General features: G+C 44.5%; 1 protein-coding gene across 2 annotated transcripts in view; it reads right to left on the bottom strand.

Moving 5' to 3' along the window:
* LOC146857102 (lethal(3)malignant brain tumor-like protein 4) overlaps positions 1–14,235 on the bottom strand; it is a 566,079-nt gene that overhangs the window by 460,789 nt on the left and 91,055 nt on the right. The gene's annotated exons all lie outside the window — the stretch shown is intronic.

Below are 14,235 nucleotides of genomic sequence, written 5' to 3'. Positions count from 1 at the left end.
TATCTTGATGCCTTATTTCCCTGTAAGCGCATGTGCATGATGATATGCATGCGCACTAAAATATTCTCTTTAAAACCTGTTTTTCACAACTCCCCAGTCGCTCGGCAGCGGAAGGTTAGCAAATAACTTCAGCATTCGATAGCTTTGTTTTGATGCTGGGAAGCTGAGAGGCCAGACAAAATTAAACCTTCGATGAAAGAAGAAAGACAGTAACAAAAGATACGGAGGAATGCAAAAAAATGGAAGAATAATACAAGAACAAAATAGTCAAAAAAAGCCCAAGTTTCAGAGAATGTAAGAAGGCTGTAAGGGCCCGGAAAGGGGAAGAAAGTTTTACTGAGCGTCATTAAGTGACATATATAGCATGCACTGCAACAGCACAAGCTTCCCTTAAATACAGTGAATATGCCCAGATAGGTGACAAAGCCGTCCTTTCTCACATCTACCTCTTCTGGTAGACCCTCATTGATAACCTAGAGCAAGTTGCATCCCAGGACTTACAGTTTGCATTTTGCCATTGAAAGTAAAGCCTCGCAAATTACAGCAACGAAAGAGCTATTTACTTAAAGTCCAGCACAGTTAGATGGCGTCACTCATGCCTACGGTTGCCACATCCTGTGTTTTTTTTGCAGCATGACCAGTATTTTAATATCATGATCGGTCCAAAAATTATTACAATTGCTAAGACCGATATTTTCCCCTCATCAGTACACACTTTAAGCAGTAAAGACGAAATGCTTTAAAAAGAGTTTAAAGCTGCCTTAATGATCCCTGACTGATAATTGAAGTAAACGAAGAAAAGTCATGTTAAAAATGAATAAATACGATTTTCTGTAAATTCATATATAACTATCATGTCCAAGCCTTCTTCTAGGATATTACTGTTTGCTTTAGTCCTCTTGTACTAGACTCTTGTATTGTTTTTATCCATATTTCTGTTGGCTACACCTGTAGCTCCCGCATAAGCAATAACTTTTGCTGCCTATATGGGTGTTGATGGATACAGTGGGATGTTGAAGCGTTATAGAATAACTCCTCATGGTATCTACTATATATTTAATATTCCAAAACGACAAAGTTTCTTTCTTAGGCCTCGCCTACGCAGCGCGCATGCGCTGCATAGGAGAAAGACCTTTAGCCATCGATGGCAACGCGTGCACGTCTGGCGATTTCCTTTCGGGAGCGAGCTTTGACACCATATGTTTGTAATTAACTTGCAAACATACAGTGCCCATGCTCGTTCCCAGAAGGGAAACAGGCGCAGGCCCCCTCCTGTCTCCCCTTCCCCTGCTGCCTCCTTCTTTAGCGCGAGGTGCGCGCGCTTTTTTTAAACTTTGAAACCGAGCACGGCGCCGCTTCACGGACACCGTGCTCGGTTTATTGATATATTTCTTAACTTTAGCACTGAGCGAAGCGCCCACTTCAAGGACACCCCGCTCAGTGTTGAAGTTAAGAAATATATAAAGAAACCGAGCGCGGTGTCCGTGAAGCGGCGCCGGGCTGTTGAGTCGATGCGAAGACTCAAACCCTGTTCCTCAAAGCCAAAGCCTGCAGCTCTGACCATTACACCACATACTCTCTCCTGCACATCATGGTTGCTTTTAGAATCACCTCCCCCGCCATTTCTTTGTGTTGCAGCCCCATGTTTGATTTTCTTGGTATGCACAAAAGGTTTATAGAAGCACTCTTTGTAAAGTAAAATAATTGCGAAAAGTAGCTCTAGCATGTTTTTATCAACTGGATTTTTGCCTCTGCAAGTATAAAGATATACCTAATATGAACATCCCATGACATTTTACTGCTCGTTTAAAAGAAAATGCTGAAAAATGGGGGCACAAAAACAAGCCACAGATTGGTAATTTTGCAGCCAAGATGGAGGTTCATGGGTGCACGTAGCTCTTCTACAAAATGTTGCTCACAGGTTGCCAGCAGTGTTCCCTCTCCAGATAAATATTCACATTAATAGAAAGTTCCAGAAATGTGCAGTAACACTTTCCACCACACACTGATTTCTGTGAATGTCTGTCCCACAGTCTTTTGGAGATTTGGCCGTTTTAGCTCAATTTGGCGCCACAAGTGAATGTGGAAAATACATAGATTTTGCCCTTCTCATAATTCTGGGAATTTGTCCGTCCTCCAATAATCCCTAGATGTGGTTTCCATCACGTGCATTAAATTGTTTCTAGTTATGGTATCCCCCATGTCTCTAGACTAGCCATTTCGAAGCTAACAATGAATTACAAGTTGATTATGCTAAATGTTTATTTATCGCTCGCTGTTCTGCCATAAGTCTTTCTGGTGCGGCGTACAAAGGTAAACCCAATTTAGTTTTAATAATGAAGATCCTTCCCCTCTCTCTTATTTCTGACAAGATCTGCATCATTTCCTCGCACTTGAACTCTGATGTCGGTCAGCCCGGGCGCATCATATCCTTCTCACAAATTATTTCCCTGCCAAGAAGGGATTATTATGCATCACTATAATATAAATTGCCCTGCGGGTACGTGATTGTCGTTAGCGGAATCTCTGCAGTGACGTATGAAGAGAACAGCTGTCAGAGAGAACACTTAAAAATAACGATTACAGCCAATTGTGAAGGAATGCACTGAGATGCTTCAAAGCGGGCCGGGTGGCTCACACGAGGTGAGGTAATTGTCGCTGCTGACTGACCCGATATTACCCAGAGGAGCTCCTCGACGCCCGTGAACAGTGGAAAAGGTGACATGCTACCTGCGTGGAAGGGCCCAGCACTGCAGCGTTAATAGCCCGGAGGAGGTGTTGCTTCGAGAAAATGAAAGGAGTCTCTACAATAATTACTGGGGCCCTTTCAAAGAAAATATACACTTCAAGAGCGTGCATGGGTGAAGGAGCTGAGTGCACTTGGCAAGGGATTTGATGGAAAACTGCCTTAATATTAGGTAGTTGAATTCGCGGTCTTCCTGAGGACTTGCGCAGCGGTCTTCATGGTTATTGTCTTTAAATTGTCACACTTTTAGAATCTATAAGCCATGAGTGCGTACTTGATATATTTTATTCATGCGAGTTTCGCTATGTCTTTTTTTTGATGTTAGAAACCGATCGGAAGTGACGTGCTCAGTTCAGTAGCTTAGCAGAGATACCACGGGCCCTGGAAAATTACCCCTTCGCCTACTGTTAGAGTAGTAAAATATAGCAATTATCAGTGTTCTATGGGCCCATCAGTGCTCTGGGCCCTGATGCCACTGTACCAATGGTGGCTAACCACAGGCACAGTTCTAGTAAATGCAACAAGCATTGGCATAGCCAATAGGTCTCGCCTTTGGGACCTTATAAGTGTTTAGTCATCCAGCACAATATCCTTGGTGCAACAACATCAACTGTTGCACGGCTAAACACTTATAAGGTCCCAAAGGCGAGACCTATTGGCTATGCCAATGCTTGTTTTAAACTGTCATGTCCAAGCCTTTACAGAATTAAAACATAAACATATGGGCAGTATTTTTTCTGGGAAAGGTGGAACCCTACACATGCCATTGAGCCACTTGAGGTATTCCCATACAGATATCGAACCAGCAGCAGCAAAAGCACACAGAGTAGTTACTGTCAGGTGTTCCAGTTACAGCCGTTTGGTAAACAAGACAGTTGCCTGGATTGAGATGCCATATTAAAAGGAAAAAAACATAGCCTTGATCTGGATGGATATATATGTGTGGTATTTGTTTAGCACAAGCCCCACCAAAAGGCAGTTGAGCGCTGTACAGGTGGTAGAGCCTACAAGCAATATCATACCACGCTGTCTCCAGCGTCGATTGTTCTGGGATGGGCGGCCGTGGATTGCTCTTGCCAAACTAACTCTACCGTGGTATGATGGGGGGGTCGCCCTCCCTGACATTAAGCGATATTACTGGGCCTCCCAGTTGGCTGCCGTCAATCACGGGATGTATGGCCCTGCTTTGAACCCGGCTTTTGAGATGGACAAATTGCTATTGCCGGGCGGAGACTATAATCGAGCGCTATACTCGGGGTCCCTTGATGCGCGGTTGACGGGCCCGACGCGGGTTGCGGTACAGGTGTGGCATGCAGGAAATGCGGCGATGGGGTGGAGGGATCGTTTGACTCGGGCTACGCCATTGTATGCGTCCCAGCGTTTGGGTTATCTGTATACTACGAAAGGCTTTGATAAGTGGGATACGATTGGTATCAGCACGGTAGGGGACCTCTGGACGAAAGGGAAATTTAAGACGTTCGACATACTGAAAACTGAATACCAGTTGAATGATAGGGAATACTATCGGTATGCTCAGGTCCATCATGCCTTGTGTTCAGTGTTTTCGGACGTGGCGGCTATTCCGGAGCATTCCCCGTTGGAGGACAGGATATTGGACGGCTATGTGCCGGATAGCACCATTTCGCTGATTTATAAGAAGCTTATTAATGATCGGATGGGTTTGCTGGCTTCATTGCCGGAGACATGGATTGCCGACGGCTTAGAACTGGACGACGAGGATTGGGTGTCGGCGGTGGCCTCCCCGAAAGAGGTGGCTATCCCAGTCCGGTTGCGGTTCGTCCAACTTAAAATACTCCATAGAGTGTACGTCACGGGGCCTGCTCTGATGCGTATGGGGTATTCGGTGGATGGTTTGTGTAAGCGAGGCTGTGGACTCCTGGGGAGTTTCCTCCATATCCTGTGGGAGTGTCCGGAGGTGACTCGGTTCTGGTGCAGAGTGCATGCGGTGTTAGAAGAAGTCACGCATGTTGCCTTGTTGCCGGAGGCACGAAGATGTTTGCTGAATGTCTGGGAGCCGACTGATTACAATGTGATGCAGACGCAATGGGTGACTCTGGGCTATATGGTAGCGAAGCGTGACATTGCACAATTGTGGGGCTCCCAGAGGCCACCCACGGTCTCCGAGTGGAAAGAACACATGGACTGGTGTATGTTCAGAGAGAAAACGGTGTATGTGGCGAGAGGCAAGCCTGGGAAGTGGATTAAGGTGTGGGGTCCCTGGAACTCCTATCGTGGAGGTATATGCGCCCCGCCTCAGATGCGTGAGATAGATGCCGCTCTGTCTCCCTAGCCCGCGCATTCCTGTATGCTCCTGCGACATGCGAATTTGGTTTCTTCGGCCTTGCCCCCCCCCCCCTCTGTTTATCCGGGTTGGATTACTCCCTCGATACGAGGGGCACATGCTACTGCTATTAATTTCCTCGGCCTTGTGTGTTTGCTGTTTTTCGTTTCCTAAAAATATGAAACCTTTTTTGTTTGTTTATGGACTGCGGCTGCGGCCGACTGCGATGGTTAACTCTCCAGTGATTCCTTTTTTGTTGCCTCATCGATCTGAATGTTCAGCTGTGCCTAGGGTTACACTGCATTTTTAGCGGCCGGCCTGTTGGTTGTAGGCCCATACTTGTATTTCTCTGAAATTTTAATAAAGGTTTTAAAAACAAAAAAATATATATATCGTACCACGCCAGAGTGGTCAGTATCTCCCACCAGTTGGAAAGACGGTTTCGACAGGGGAAAAAAGGGGAAAGGCTCCCCCGCCGCCTCAACGCACTGCGATTACCACTTTCTTGAAGCTTCTATGTGGCTCAACAGGAGGATTCGTCCCGACCGGCAGCACAATCAATACCAACAGATTCAGTCTGAAACTGTTGGAGGTGTTACAGCTGGAAACTTCCCACAAGGTCAGGAGATCTCCGATGGCAAGGTAAACTGTGCTATCAGTTCTTTACTGCCTGAAGCGACCACAGGGGCATAGAAGCGTTCGCACAAGAACTTACGGATCCTCCACCAGACTCTAGTATGGGCACAAAGGCGAATGTGGGACAGTCACTACTGAGAGGGGTCTGTGACCGTGGCCTCCAGCCTAAGGCTGCAGATCTCATAAGCACTGCTTTGAGAAATGTAGGCACTCAAAATCTATCTCAATTGGTGGGAGGCATATCTGAGGCTTCACCTCTGGGCTCAAACCCCCCTACGTTAGAGTCTATATTTCAATGTATTATGTCGCATCGAGAGGAAACTCAACTGGATGGCCGCAGATCTCAGGACCCAAAATGTAAGCTGCAGGGGGTGGTTCAAAAAGTTGCTAAGTCATGTAATGCGATTATGGAGTGGCTAGCTGACCTAGAGACCAAAGCTTTGAATCATGAATCAGATGTTGCTGGTGCTCGTGGCTAGGTGGAGGCATACTAGTCTCAGCTGATCGACATCCAGTGGAAACTGGAGAACTAGGAAAATCGCCAAAGATGTAATAACATGACGGTGCTTGGTGTTCCAGAAGGTAAAATGGGATCTGATGTCCTTCATTTATAGTGGATCTGTTTCGGCAGGCCTTCCCAGAGTTGGAGGGATGGAACTGGGCCTAGGAGATCCAACAAGCCCATAGAGTCCTTTTTGTGCAGAAACAACCAGTCAGGGAAGAGGGGCAGCCACGGGCTACATTGATATACATTGGGAATTTCCTATTGAGGTTGTCAATCTATGACAAGGCTAGGTCAGAAACCAAGTGCTCAGTGGGGGACTCCTCCTTTTTTGTCAAGCCTGATTTCTGCCACATAACTGTTGAGAGGTGATGGCATCTGCAACAGCTAATCAAACCGTTTCAAGACAAAGGGGCGCAAGTTTTGTTAAGGAACCCTGGACAATTGAAAGTGGTCTGGAAAGATCGAACACGGTTCTTCACTTCCGAAATAAAAGCAAAAGAATTTCTATTGGAATCAAGCATATGACTTGCAGGCTTGTGGGGGCTCTGATGTAGGGTTGCATTCTGGTAAGGCTCACAATGTGTATAGTTTTTTTGAGGGGTATGTATTTTTGAAAGTTGGATTTTCATACTGGTGGATATGTGCTTGTCTGGGTGGCTGGTTACAGAGGCTTCTCACATCTCTACAGATCAATTTGTGGTCTGTCCGCTTCTTAGGGTTGGGTGGGTTGGAGGGCCCAGGGGTGCTGGGAAGGGTGTTTTTAGGGTGGGGGTAGAGGTGTGCAGGGGCTTGGGGAGGGTGAGGGGGATAAGTGGGGAGTGGTCGAGGTAGTGGGGGCGTCATACAAAAGTCCCAAAAAGTGAGCAAAAAAAAGAGGGCGAGGAAGTAGAATACTAGATCATAAGTGTTCAGACTCCGAGGAATGTTGGAGAATAACGACACAAAGAATGGGCACTAGGGTATTCCCTTGGATTTCAAATGGGTATACTATCCATATGTTCAGTTAATGTTGGTGGCCCAAATGATAAGGTGAAGCGACAGAGGGTGGCACAGATTCTTAGATCTCTGGGTCCAGAGGTTATATGTCAACAGGAAACACATATTCCAAAGAGAAAGAGGGAGCTGATGACGATTAGGGGTTATACTTTATTAGCATATGTGACTCAGATCTCCACCGCTTTTGTTACACCAATTCAAACAGTCTCAGGCTCATGATGAATCGATCACGAATGCGACAACCCATGACGACACACAGCTGTACACTGTGCAGGCTCACACAACTGGAGATCTCCCTGATGATTAAAACCTTCCCTGGGGCTTGCTAGTCTTCCGCCCCCACTAACCCGACCCACTCACCTACGCAGCGTGTCCGCCTGCGAACCCCCATCCTCCATAGTGAGATACAACTGCGCCAACACTCAGATACTAGAGGGACTATGTGTGCCCTCGACTGGCAGTACCACCTAAAGTCCCATGACGACCCCTAGTTGGATTTCCCCTCCCCCTTTCTTTCTTGGCAAACACCTGCTGTAGCACATACAGCATCCACAGGAACTCGAAGTAATTGTACATGTCTTTACCAATACTAGCTGATTGGATGCACTGGTACCATGATATTGTGGGAATATATATATATGTAACAACTGTACTAATAAATGCCAATAAAAAGAATTTGAAAAAAAAAATATGATTCAGATCTCCACGGTTAGGGGTGTGTTTATTCTAGCCAAAAATTGTATTGGACCCACTAAGCAGGAGCTGGTAGACAAGTGGGGTAGGTAGGGGATCGTAGAGTTACAGGCTGGGGTGACTGCTCATTTATGGCTGTAATCAGGATTATCCCAAAGGTTTTGAAGTGTTAGAAGTAGAGCTAGCATCTTGGCCAGCCCCGTTGATAGTTTGTGGGGACTTAAATCTGCATCTTGAGGTAGGAAGGAATCAAATGACCAAGTATCTGGGAGAAAACACCTTGTGTACACAGCCTTGGAATAATTAATGGACAGTCATGGGCTAGCTGACATTTGGGATGTCACAAAAACACCTCATCCTGGACTTAAGTATTTCTCTTGCCCACACAGAAAGTATGTCAAATTAGATGATTGTTTGGCCTTCACTGTACTAGTGTGTAAGGTTGAAATTAAGAAACTTGAAAGTCTTATGTCTGATCATAATCTGTTAATCTTGGAACTATTAGGGCTGGGAACGCTCAAGTCTCATGCTAAGTTAACCTTTGATAGGAAATTGCTTTTAAACGTTGAGCATATGAGGAAATGTCTGTTTTTTTTTATATGAACATATATAGTGCTTCACAGGGGATGGTCTGGGATGCTTTTAAAGCGGGATTGAGAAGGGGGCTCATTAGCTTTGTTACATACAGAAGGAAGCACCAAGAGGACAAGATCAGGGGGTTGTATGGAAAACTAGCTATGCTAGAAAAGATTCACGCGGAGGGGATCGACGGGGGCAGGAGGATGTACAATCTCAACTAGAAATCATGACAGTAAAAGCTGAGATCAAAAGTTACCATACTAAGGTGGTGGCAGAAAAGTTTCAGGTACATAAAAATAAGAGTTATGAATATGGGGAGTCTGTATAGTAGTCTGGCAGCCGAGTTCTGCACCACTTGTAGCCTTTGTCAGTTTGTCCGGCTTTGCAAGTTCCCAAATAAAGGACATTGTCATAGTCTAGATAAAATGAGGGGCTGGATGACCATACTTTATATGGTTCCTCCACCTTTGCTCCTCTGAGACAGCAGGCGGGAACAGGAATCAAAGTGGCAAAGCTTCATGCTTCTTTCTGAAATACCCTAGTCGTGCACCTCAGTGCCCCTGGTCTGTAAGTTATTGAATATCACACCACATATGCCAGTGATACACAACTATTTGAAAGTCTCCTAAAGTCCGGACATCCAGTGCCTGAAACACTGCCCGCATCACATCCAGACCTTGATTTTCAGGATCTTCCTGAAATTCAACACAACTAAAACAGGATTCCGATTATTTAGCAAGCAACACCTCGTCCAAACATGGCTCAAAGGCAGAGGTTATCACACCAGTATCTGGAAAAGAATCTCTGTATACATCACAACCCTGCCGATTACCACTCATCAGGGGTAAGACTAATGCATTTTAGGGTGGTGGTCTGCATCAATGCATTAGTCAAGCATTTATAGCACCTCCTGACAGCTCCAGCGCTGTGAGGCACAAGCCAAGACCGACGAGAGGAGCTGCATTATCAGTGCGAGCCGCGCGGTGCAGGATGAGGGCACAGGCCGCCAAGACAGGGATTGGCGACTCTGAAACTGGTTCACCTTATTTTTTTATAAATATTTTTATTTCCTCAAAAAGTCATGAGTATACAAAATGAATTAATTCTGATAATATCACAGGGCTTATATCAATCTTCGTTATGAAGTTACAAATGAATAGATGAACGATAAAACCTCATAACACCCCTTGCCATAGAGACATCATAAACAGAGCATTCAATTAGTACATACCGCATCTCAGATGTAAACCTGAAGGTAAACAATACATTTCCATCACATTAGGATGCTACATATTCCAATAAAAACCTAACACAAAAAAACAAGGCACACCCTACTAAATTCATCCCCAACCTATTCATAGTGCCCCAATTAGTTACTACCCCACTAGATCACTGCTTCTGGATCAGGTTTTTCAGCGCATTGGAGTGCAGACAGCTACTGCCCTTCCTGTTAAGATTCGGCAGTTCGCCAATCATCATGCCCTAGGTGGCTAGTCACCCAATTAATCATATGGTACCAGATCCTTTCACCCCACCCCACCTCCTAGCCCCCCCTTACCTTCCAGTTGTACAGTGATCTTTCTAAATTATGGATACCCAACAATCGCCCAAGCCATGCGTGGACAGTGAGAGGTTCTGCACTTTTCCACACCGTTGCAATTAGGAGCCGGGCTACTGCAGTTTAACTGAAAATAAAATAGGTCTGACTCAGATCTCCTTCACAGCGGTTATCATATGATGAAAGCATCATGATGGAACAAATGCGTATCTCTTTCCCAAACAGCTTCTTCCAAAATGAGTCAATACCTTCCTGCAGAGATTGTAATTTTGTTACCAATTTTAAAACATATGTACCTTATTGGCCAAGCCTTCTCCACACCTAGGACACTTGTCGTCTTCCCTCTTACCTCATCCAAACAACTTTGCCGGGGTAAAATAGAGTCTAAAAACTGTTTTATAGTGTTGGGCTCTCAAATTAGATGAGAGAAGAACCTTCCTTCATAGCCCAATGGACATATGTAGATCCACATCTCCCTCCCCTAACTTCTTTGCCCAGTTAGACTCAACCTTCTCCAGGTCATCTGTGGCTGTGCCCATTAATAGTTTATAAATCTGGCCTATCTTACTATCTAACCGCATCATTGCGTCTAAGAGAGGAATTCTTTCCAGTGAAAATGTACGTACCCCAAGCTTACTCAAAAATGTCCTCATCTGTAGATGGCCGCTAGCCCAAAATCTTGTTGCAGCTCCATAAATTAACATAATTGGTTAGCTAAGTAGAGATTACCTAACTTATTGAGACCAGATTAGTCCCTCTGCCTACTCATTGTGTCATAGAAGTTAGTCGTAAAAAAGCAGAAACCTCCCCAAAGGGGTATAGCTGCTATATCGTTTAATCTTCAGCAATTTTCAAGCCCTGTTCCAGACTCTCCAAGCGGTGATCATACTCTTAAACGATACTTTTTAAAATAACTTGGCTCAACTTGTCAAAGAAGACAACCCCATGCTGATTTACCAAGTGCAAACTCATATACAGTAGGAGGGGTTGTGCCATATCCCTGATCAGAAATCAATACCCCCATCTGTTGTAAGAGGGCTGGCCAATAATAAAACAAAATAAAACAAAATGTTAGGAGCTGCCCTGCCTCCCCGTTCCTGTGGAAGAGTTAGAAATTCAAGGGCTCGCCTAGTCTTCTTATATTGCCGTATAAAATGTATATATATATATGGAGTCCAACTTCCTGAGCAAGGACCCATCGACCTCGAGGGGAATAGTTTGAAACATATAAAGTACCTTAGGTAGGACTGTCATATGAGAAGGTTACATCTACCAATAAATGATAGGTGTAATCCATGAATATGCTTCAAGTAAGTCCTAATCTTATTTATCAAGGGATGGAGATTGATATAATATATAGTGCCAACCTTAGGGTTTATCTTGATCACTAGATACGTAACCGTATTCATCCTATAAGTGTCTGTGAAAGCAACTGTATAAATACATACAATCTGGGTTTTCCCCTAGCCTGGTTTTCTACCAAATTTAGAGGCCAGTTGCTCACCCTCAATTATTGCCCTACCTAGGTCTGAAGTTATTACCGCGATATCATCCATGTATACTAGTAGATTCATGTAATGCTCATTAATTCGAACTGGCTTTATTCCCAACTTTGGGCAATTTGTCCAATAAATAGGTCTATGTACAGAGCAAACAAAATTGGGGAGCAGGGACACCCCTGCCTCGATCCCAGGGACACCCCTGCCTCGATCCTCTAGTTATGTTTATTCTCCCTGATTCTTGGCCCATAATATGAAGTTTGGCATAGGGAGTGTAATAAATAGACCTGATTGCCTCTATCAGACATGGACCAAACCCCTCAAGTTTCAAGGTTTCCCATAGAATACTTTATGACACTCTGTCAAATGCTTTCTCCGCATTGGGGAGGATTATAGCCATTCGGTTTCCTGTTACCTTCGCAATATCAAATAGAGTTATAGCATGTCTGACATGACCCGTTGTTCCTCTACCAGGTATAAATCCGTGTTGCCATGGTGTGACCGGGTGGGCCATGAACCTCCTCAAGTGAGCTGCATGAATTTAAGAGTATAGTTTGGCATCAGAGTTATTCAAGGAAATGGGCCTATATGAGGTCGGATTGTCCAGAGGCTTGTTTTTTTCGGAAAGATCACAAATGTGTGTACCCTGCCAAGACAGAGGAGGTATCCCATTCCGCAACACTTTATACAAATCAAGGGGGGGTTCTATCAGGACCAGCCGCCTTCCCTGAGGCCAGGGAGTTCAATGCGTGAACGACTTCCTCTAGGGTAATATCTGCTTCTAACACCCTGTTTAGATCTGGATCTATATGTCTGTGTCCTTCTAACCATACTTCTTCTGACAATGAACTAGTTTGCGGGGTACCTTCACAGTATAACACTCTGTTAATGTTTTCAAAAGTGTATTGTCTTCCTCGCTCCTTCAGTAGCTGCACTGGCTCAAGGTTGAGAAACACATCCAATTTAAAGCCCTGTGCTTTGTACACAGAGCTAGATCAGGTGTCGGTCCCCTATACCTTCAGGAATTGGTGAGACCATATCAGTCGGACCGCCCTCTACGTTCGAATGAGTCAAATGCACTCGCTTGGGAAGTCGGTCTTTCGTTTACCTGGGCCCCAAGATTTGGAATGCCCTTCCGGAATACTTTTTTTTTTTTTTTGCAAAAACATTTTTTATTGCATTACTCAAACACAATTGACATCCACAATGTTCATCTGGCCAGTGGCCGCCATCCGCTTATAAAATCACATCCAAATACAATCTGGGCCACTTCCACCTACCAATGCGCCGTCCCCAAACCCTCCCCTGAAATAATACAGCCCCCCTGCCCTTCCGGAATACTTAAGAAGCTTTTCTGAAACAGTTAAAGACCTGGATGGTTTGAGTTAGCTTGTGCTAGCTTGACCCTACCTTTTTCTAAAGCGCCAGGAAACCCCATGTGGGTAGCTGAGCGCTATACCAGCTTAAACAAATAATGATAATCATATTTATTAGCTGAACTTAATTTTTTCTTCTTTCTTGACTCGTTGCCTCAAGGTCCCTTATGGTTAAGCCCACCAGTAGGTTAAAAAATGCAGGTTTGGCTCTGACCTTCAACCATCCAAGTAAAATCAGAACAAACATAGTGGGGGCTAGTGGGCATCGTATCATAACCCTGTATTCGATGCTGATTTCATTGTTGTGGTCCCACCATCTAAACATATAGGGATTATAGGTGTATTTAAGTGGGCATCAGTAGCCAGAGAATTGAATGATAGATGCATACTGGGATGTACTGGATGCAACCAGAGCTCTGCTCTGCCTGAGCCAAAGGCCTGGACAAAGCACAGGTACACATTTTCTCCCCTGATCTCGAGCAGCTGCCCCACACGCATTTTCAGGTCACACAGAAAAATCTATTTAGCAGAAAACTCACAACTGATTTCGAAAAGGCTCATAACATTGTGAAAGTGTTTTATTTTACTCTGGAAAACCACAGCAACTGAAAAGATTTGCTTCAAGTAGCTCTTTGAAGATGATAGTAATAACCAAGGCCCATGTGTATTGGTTTCCACAGAAGAGGAATTTTTAAATACAGTAGTTTTCCCGTTCTTGTGGGAATCACCCCATTGTTTCACGCACTGACTGGAGGAAATGCAACTTGCACAATTATCTCCATTTCACTGATTAAAAAAGTGGCTTATTAGTTGGGGTAGAGGTGAGTTCGCCACAAGTAATAAGACCACAAACTTGTCAAGATGAAACACAGTTTTAATAATTTAAACACCGGCTCAATCCCACAATAGTGATGGAACAGAGTGTGCGGGCTTAACTACAGAAAATGTGTAAATCATTAGGCAACCTGCTGTCCGTCAGAGCGGCAGAATTTATTTCCTGATGACTTGGAGATGAGGTGCCACTTTTGAACAAGCTACTGGCCAGTGGGTTGGGTGTGACTCCTGTAGTCACTCCCTATTTCCTATCCAATGGGTAAAAAGGAGCAACCTTTTTTTGTTTTTTTTTAAAACACATTTTTATTGGTATTTTGCATTATACTGTCACAATATAGTCAATGCACATCACAACAATATGTTCAATTAGCTTCAAACACTGGAGTAACCGCTCCTTAGCCTTCCAAGTACAAGTGATGGCAATACCACCTCATTTTTACAGCAATGCGATCATCCAGGCTAGTCAAGTCAAACTAGTCTCCAGCCCAGAGGGACCTGCCTATCTAATAAC

The sequence above is a fragment of the Triturus cristatus genome, chromosome 3_2 (assembly GCF_964204655.1).
Source record: "Triturus cristatus chromosome 3_2, aTriCri1.1, whole genome shotgun sequence".
Classification (NCBI taxonomy): domain Eukaryota; kingdom Metazoa; phylum Chordata; class Amphibia; order Caudata; family Salamandridae; genus Triturus; species Triturus cristatus.
Note: the sequence above shows the minus strand (reverse complement) of the source record. Positions and strands in the feature narration are given on the sequence as shown.